We start from the raw sequence: 9,095 nt of genomic DNA, 5'->3' as shown, positions 1-9,095 counted from the left end.
TGCAGTTTGCATACCATTTTCACAGTACTTTTTCGCTCACCACAGAGGGATTCACTTGTGCAAATATGTCTGATAATCTGCAAGTGGCACTGGCATTCTCAGCACTTGATCTTGCTATTGTAGAAGAAGAAAAGAGGAATAGGAGGTATAAAATTCAGAGGAACCACACTAAATGGGTGAAATCTTAGATACTACAGCGACAAGCTCAAGTGGCTTCCCTGAGCCTTTGTCAAGAGCTAGAGATAGCTAAAATCTCAGATGTAAAAAATTTTGCTTGTCTTTTTCCTGTTCAGTTCCACATGTTGAATGAACTCATCAGTCCGATCATCCAAAGGCAAAACACAAACTACCACGATTGTATCTCCGTCGGTGAACGCCTCATGATTACACTGCGGTTCATGGCAACAGGTATACAGCATGACAACTGTGCAGTACTTCTGTAAAGTTGAGTCATGTAACAGAACAACAGTGATTCCTGGTTCTTCTAGAACGTAACAGGCTTGCATCATTGGCACTGCTACAGACCACAATGGATAGACAGATACAAATTGACTTTGCCAGGCTGTATTCACATTTTGTTTGCATCATGTCCTCTGAAGTGCCTGAAGTTTTTACCAACTGTTCATTATGTCTTGTTAACAAGATAAAGAGCTGCATGCCAAGTGAGATGTGAAGCTGGGTAAACAGAAGACCCTGATTGATTCAATGAAACTATCAGCACTGCGTGGGGCGCATTAACGCAGGGTAAGTAGTTGTGACAGCTCCCGTGTTATCTGCAACCAACAGGAAGTGACAGTTCTACCATGCGCCCATAAAACAGGCATCTGATTGTCTACTGCAATTACATGACTGAAGCAAAAAATTTACGCAGTGGTAACGCATCCACACACAATTAATAGCTTTACTTTAGAACAGCGAGAAGCAAATTTAGGTGGAAATGCTCTACTTGAGGCAGTGTAAGTGTCAAAAGCATTTGTGAATCGAATTAATATGTCTCAGAGGCAAAAGCGTTTTACAGATACAGCTATGCATATTATAGTGGAACGCGGTATTCTGAGCTAAACACTAACATCAAAGGCCTGTCAATCTTAGTGATGGAAATACACAATGATTAAGAAAGAGAGGAGCGTCTTATCTCGAGCATTGCTTTTGCATTACCCTCTTACCTATGTATAAGAATGGTCTTGCAATAAAACGGAAGGATCGCAGGTGTGGGTCTGTGCACAGAGTCTTTGAGATGCTCCCTGCTCACTTCAGCAATCACAGAAGGCGTCTGATTTAAAAGGTGCTAAAGTACATGTGTGTGACCCCAGGCACCGTGATGGCACCTTAACACTGACACGGATGACAGAATTTTCCGGAAATAGACTCTGCTGAATGAAACCATCCCAGCTGCACAAAACATAGTCCTGAGAGAGATATGTGGGCCTTGTGCACCATGTGTGCTTTGAGACTTTCATTTAAGGGGTTATGGATTTGGTTTAAGGGTACCAGAAGTTTGGGGGTGGGGGTTAAAGACATGAAAATGACCTCCTGGATCTTGAGAGATTATGGGCCATGCATAGAAGGAGCGTAGGCATCTATTGTAGCTGATCTTTAGTAAGGGAGTCTATAGCAGCCCCTAGAACTGTAAAGTTACATGTTCTGTGAGATCTGACACATGCATATTGAGGAACAACTACCATGCCAAATTTCCCAGGAAACACATGAACAAATTTGAAGGCAAACAAGGCTATATGTATATGTTTTATATATTTTGATGAAGCCCTGGGATTTTCTATGCAATTTAGGAACAACATACTGGCAAAGAAAAAATACATATCAGTTATTCCTCAGAATACAATCATCCCCATCTTTACATGATCTGCAGTTGTGGATCAACTCTGCTAATAAACCTTTAATCTATATTTGTACTTTTGTTGTTTATGGGGTTGTACACGTTACTTCCGTGCTTTGGCCCCATAATTGCTGTTTGCAGCTATATTTGTTGTGTAGTCTGTATTGTTTTTATTATCAAAATATTTCCTCTATCATAGGAGTTGACAATGTTTGGAGGAATGTTGTAAAATTTGTTACACCGATTGGGAGGGGTCTGAATATTCCCTTGAGCAGTATGGGGGTCTTTTGCATGAAACCCCACACATGACATAGGTTCATTCATTATAAATATTTTCACAACATATTAATATGTTTCCTTGTTTTAGGTAAACTGTGGCTATGATTGAACTTAATTAAAATGAGAGAACTAATTAAAATGTAGCCACAAATTAATGAGTCATGTGAATGAATCCTTAATTAGTGGCCATGATATCTATTTTATTGTCTTCATGTTTTGCAGAGAGCTCTGTAATTTTGGAATAATTTGGTTTTTAAAAATAATATTAATGCATTTTAACGTGGTGTTTGCACAAGTGGCGACTTGTAGCCCCCATTTACATAATTTCTACTGTTGCAACTGAACAAATCAAAGAGGAAGACCTGATATTAGGGCTCAATTTACAGTAAGGAAAAAAAAAATACTGTTGAATTTGTACATCTTCTCAGATATCTTCACAAACAAGAGGGTATATTATCTCCTCTATACACCATCTCCTCTGGTTGCCCCCTTTGTCCCACAGGTCTTGCCAGGGAACTTTAGCTAGACCTCCTGTGTTAATGTCTTCTGATAGGATGTCTCCGGGGTGCTGTGAGAAGTGATACTAAAAGTAATTCCAGCTGAAATGGCATGACAAAGACTTTATATGAGCTCCAGAGGCATAAGGCTGATAGACTGGAGTCCAGCCTGCAGTTGTTTATCTGGGTTCATGTGTCAGGGGCAGTGCAGTGCCCTCAGCTACCCTCCTAATGGCCACTGGTCAGAGAACACTCAAATAACATCTCATAAGCATATCTTCCATTCGAATCTGCATATTTGTCACACCGGTTGTGAATTTTTAATTTGTGCTTCATTATAATGCAGGTTTTAATTCCTCCTGACTAATTTATTTAAACCCGGAGTGAAATTAAGAGTTTCTCTCAAAGCCACAATTTACTTTTTCTCATATTTCCATAATGAACACAGAAATGCAGAAATTATGTAGATTTGACAAAACAATTAAACACGAGTTAATATTGTTAAAAGTGTTGAAACCCAACCTTTTTATAAATAATATTAATAATGTAACTAATGTGTCTGTTGTCAAGCAAAATATTTATATTGCTACTTCATTGCAATTAAGTTACATTAAGTATAAAAAATAAAGCAACATTTATTTCACTTACAAAAAAATATTTAATGGGTTAGTTCACCCAAAAGTTAAAATTAGTCTGCGTTTAACTCACCCCCTAGGCATCCTAGGTGTATATGACTTTGTTCTTTCAGACGAATCCAGTCGGAGTAATATTAAAAAAAATTCTTTGATCTTTCAAGCTCTATCATTTCAGTCAGCAGGTGTTGCATTGATTCAGTCCAAAAGACCTGAAATAAAAAGCATCCTTCCATAAAAAAAAAGTAACTCACACGGCTCCGGGGGTCTTCTGTAGCGAATCGATGCATTTTTGTAAGAAAAATATCCATATTCAAAACGTTATAATCACTTTAATCTAGCTTACACCAACAGTTGTACACAGAAGCAGTATGGAAGCATGACGTATGAGGTCAGCGTTGCGCATATGCCAGTGAGTCTCGTTAAAACCAATGTTTGATTACAGGATCAAAAAAAGCGAAGTGTCCTTACTTTAGCAAAGGAAAACCAGTCTCTTCTTGGCTTATATTGAAATCCTCTGTCATTCTTCTTTACAAATCCTTGTTTTGTACTTCTAATTAGTGACCGTTGTTTTGTTTTGATCTCTCTTTCATTTCTGCGTGCGTTACTTCTCCTCTATCTTAATTCACCTGGAACCGCTTCCATTTACAACAGGGGGTGCAAGCTAGATTCAAGTGATTATTATGTTTTGAATATGGATATTTTTCTTAAAAAAACACATCGATTCGCTACAGAAGGCCTTTGTTCAGCCCCCGGAGCCAGGCGATTCAATTATTTTTATGGAAGAGCGCTTTTTATTGCGCTTTTTAATGCAACAGATTCGTCCAAAAGAAGAAAGTCATATACACCTAAAATGCCTCGGGGGAGTAAAACGCAGTCTAATTTTTGGGTGAACTAACCCTTTAACAATCTAGCCAATAATATGTGTTTTTATATCAATATATAAATGTCCACAAATATTAAAATGTGATTATTAAATAAGTATTAAATGAAATGCTTTGTAAATATATATTCAACTCGTTTAGAATTCAAAAGGAATGAAACTATATTATTATCAGACCAGTGTAGTGGCTATCAGCTGATATTTGATATTTAAGTGTTAAATTAATTTCAGGTTTACAGTGTTTATATCTACATTTTATTGCCTTCCTTGATCTCTAGATATCAGTATCAGCCATTAGTTTGAAGAACACAGATTGTTGCTGATACTGACTTCAGATCAGTGATAAAGAGACATTGGTCATACTGTATATAAGTCTAGAGAACAAAGAATGAGCTGACCAGAACATCTTCCCATCTCATGTGTAAGATGCTTTCAGTGGAAATACAGCGGTCACAGCATCGGCTGGCAGTCAGATGGCCCGTCTCTAATGGATTAACCTTGACAGGACATGCTTATGAACCAGAAATGTACCTTTTAGTCCTGCACGACTGTGTCCCTGTTGCATGGCCTTCACTGCTCACTAGCTGCATACATGTCTGCAGGCATGAGGCTGTGGCTCTTAATGCTTCCTCAACATATACATCCACTAAACACATGCTCCGACCAATCAAACCCCTTCCCTGCACATGATCTTCAATAACAAGACTACCTCAAGACCAGACAGGGTTTTTGGTTCCTCAGAACTAATTGAGTGAGTGAAAGCACCTTATCAATATAATTATTTGTAGGTCTCTGATTTTTATATATAATTTTATTAATATTTGTATTTTTTATAATTAACTATTTAGGATAGGTTATGTTTCTAATGGCCAATGATTTTCAATAAATAAAACAACAAATGAAATAAAACCCAGCAGTCTTGCTCCGCATGTACATATGGTGTACTTAATAACTGGCTAATTAGTAGGTACTAAACCTGAAACCTAAACCTAAACTTAACCCATGTAGTAATCTTCTCAGTACTTGCTTGAGTTAAGTACACAATTAGTACACTGTAAGTGTGGAAATTGTCAAATAAAGTGCAAAATTTCTTGTAAAGTGTATAAAGTCCTAAATTGCTTACTTAAAAGGAAAATCTGGAGTTCTGAAATTTCATAGAGATTTGGAAGTGGGCTTTATATGACTTCACAGTGCAACTCTCTGCAACCACATGGTATTTCTTCTACTAACCACCATCACAGGGAACTCCACTGTGGTAGAAGTATGACTCACGCTTACCATGGCTACAGGAGGACACACATGCATATTTGTGCATTTCGTCACGATAGTATTTAGTAAGAATATGTTATTGTTTAGAGGTTGCTCTATCATGGCTCAGAAGACTTCCGTGAAATGGATTTATTATCAACTATCAACATTGTGTCTTATGTTCTTTAAGGGAAACAACTTAGCAATAACCCAAAACACCTGAGATTATGGCAGCGTGTTTTACATTGTTTCAGAAAATATAAATATATATTTATATAAAAAATATTCTGAACTGATTAATTATTTGGTGTTTCTTGTATATTTAATTTCCGTTTTATTTATCATATTCATTTACATTTGAATTTGGATAAATAGTATTATTAAGTGTACATGAATATGATTAAGTGTGTAATGTGCTTTATGCAGGGAGTTTTTTTTTTTTTTAATTTTAATGGAGCTCAGAGAGGTGCGTATTTTAAAAATAAAAATAAAGAAATCATTTGAAAAGTGGTTATTTAATAGGCCTTTAATTTTCAAGGTTGATCAATCGGTCAACTTTGATGCATGGTTAAAGTAAGGTCCCAAGGTCAAGAGGATACATGTATGATTTTTTTTTATTTTTTAATATTGTTGCACATTATAATAATATCATAATGTACTAAAATACACAGAGGTGTATATCAAATATATATATTTGTCTTCATTTTTAACAATAGATCTATTGATTTATTTCTGTAAAATTTGCTTGAAAATGTGCTTTGTGGTATGACTGTTACGTTGTTACAATAAAACTTTAAGTGTGACTTAAGTGTCCAAATTATTTTTGGGGCTACTCTATGTTGCTCTTGTCAATACAGTGAACAGAAAAAAAAAAAAAAAAAAAAAAAAACCTTTTATAACTCCTTGTTAATTGCCGTACTATGACATTAGTTACATCTGATTTTAGAAACACCAACAGTGCCTTGAGAAATGTGCAGCCCTGTAGGGTTCAGGAGAGGAAGTGTTCACTTTCCATTCTACGAGGAAGACCTATGGGTCGTCTGGATCCATGACTGAGGATGCTTCATTCTGTTCAGCCCTTAAGTCATTCAGCTCAAGGGAATCATATCATACGATGAGCCATCATCCACTTGTTAGAGACTCCTTGTAGAGCTTAATTTTTCAGGCTATATTTAAATGCACATGACAAACTGCTGATTCTTGGCCCTTTGAAAAACACACGCTTGAGGCTGGCGTGAAATCGACATTTGCACCCATCTGCAGGGCGTGAGGACGCGGGACAAAGCTGTCGTTATTGCGCTGCAGCCTAATGTCTTGTTCTCCTCATCACTCTCCTTAACTTTTCTCATCATTGTCACAGTTGTTATTGCACTGCTCTCCTCAACGCTTCCATTCCTGAGCTTAAAGTGTTTGAACTGGAAGCACTGTGGCCCTTAAGGGCCCGTACCGCTCCATAATCAAAGATATCTGGGATGAGTTTGCTGTGGATTGGAAAGGTTATAGCTGTATTTTATGGTGCTAACTCGACACACCAGCACTATGAAGCCACTTTCACCCACATCCAGCTTCGAGACACAGCCAAGATGCAATATTCTTGTTTACTGATTGATTTTGCTTTGTGATTTTTAATTCTTCACCTTTCATCTTGTGAGTGACCTACCAGGACTCTTTTGCCACAGCCACACACTCACAGATAAACATGTGACATTCTCTTTGGTGCTTGATAACATGGCCCCTGACTTAATGTGCTTTGTTACTGTCTTTAATATAATTTCATGGAGTGTTTCTCTGAAAATAAACAGACGATTTGGGTCGGAAATGTATGAAAGAACAAAAGAGAGGTGTGATAACTCACCCAAACCTGAGCTGTAATTTGTTTCTCTCATTTTTGTGAACAAAGGCAAAGAGTGTTATTGCCCATTCTTAGCTTTTACTTTGCTACTTCACTTTACTTAACTGACTAAAATAAAGAGAATTTGCTCATTTTGTTGATGAGTTTTTCTGAAGTCATTCTGTAGCTAAGCGCCACTGACAAAAAAAAAAAAACAAAAAAAAATAGAGCAATGGCAATGTGTTTACATTCATAGAAAACCACAATTTTGAAATATAGGTCAACCTAAATGTAGCCTGTGTGTGACCTTCTTTAGTCATTCATTCACAAAATATTCATAAAAATTCAACTTTAATTTGAAGTAAAATTGTTAAAAAATTATAAAATATATAAAGTAATATTGGTTTACAATAAGGTTCCATTAGTTCATTTTAAGTTAATGTATTAACTAAAATGAATAATAATTACAAAATACAGTATTTATTCATCTTTGCTAATGTTAACAAGTACAACTTTTGAGTTTAATAATGCATTAGTAAATGATGAAATTAACATTAACTAAGATTAATAAATGCTGTAGAAGTATTGTTCATTAGTTCATGTTAATAAAAGTAGTTAACTAATGTTAACTAATGATCCTTATTGTAAAGTGTTACCATAATATTAAATGTGAAATAAGTGTTACCATAATATTAAATGTGAAATTGTGCTACAATTATTGGAAACTTTACAAATTCACCTAGCAAGTAAAAATCCCCAAACAACTTAAGTATATTTCCATTAATATGAAAAATTTTCACATGAGTGATTAGGAACACTTAATTGGAAACCCATGAGCTTATGTTTCATTCACCATAAATATGAGGGACACACAGGCCAAATTTCTATATGGTAAAGACTGAGAGTACAGTAATGATGTGTGGGATAAGTAAATGTAAAATATACATTTCCACTTTCAGAGCAATACTTAAAGGAATAGTTCACCATCAGTTGCTGGTCTCCATTGATTATATATATATATATATATATATATATATATATATATATATATATATATATATCCACAAAATATTCCACAAAAACATTACTTAAAATATATATATATATATGCATGGATTCTTATTATTACTGGATTTTGTCCACAAAAGTTTGCAGAAAAACAGTACTGTGACTGCACCTTTAGGCCTGTTTTTATTCCTCAAAGAGATTTTGTAAATGTTCAGATGTATTAACTTAAAATACAGTTTTTATTTATATATATATATATATATATAATATATATATATATATATATATATATATATATATATATATATATATATATATATATATATATATAAACTGGCCTTGTGTTTGGTTTATTATATATATTTAGTTATATGATAGTTAGATTTTTGTGTGGTTAAAAATTATATCTAAAGCAATGTCTTTTATTAAAATAATAATAATGATGATAATAATAATATAATAATAATAATAATAATAATAATAATAATAATAATAATAATAGTGTTTTATTGTTTGTTTGTTTGTTTGTTTAACGTTACGACACACTGTATGAAAATGAGGTCACTAGGCATAAGTGTATTGAACAAAATAGGAAAAGTGTGTTTTTCCATAAACATGTTTCCTAGGTGATTGCAGAGCAATGGGCAATGATTGTAAACCTCCAGAGGCTTCAGCAGTGTGTATGTACATGCTTTCGCTGATGCTCATATGAACGTTTGCTTTCTGTCTACTGAACATGTGTGTTTTTATTTATTTATTTATTTTTACCGCTTCAATATGTTATATATTTTTCATTTATAAACAGAGGAGGCAACAAGAAATTAAAGCACTTTATATTGGCCCCTGTTGAGTATGTGTGGGGACACATCGTTTCCATCTT

This window comes from Cyprinus carpio, chromosome A24, assembly GCF_018340385.1.
Source record: "Cyprinus carpio isolate SPL01 chromosome A24, ASM1834038v1, whole genome shotgun sequence".
NCBI lineage: Eukaryota > Metazoa > Chordata > Actinopteri > Cypriniformes > Cyprinidae > Cyprinus > Cyprinus carpio.
This window is presented reverse-complemented; position numbering follows the sequence as displayed.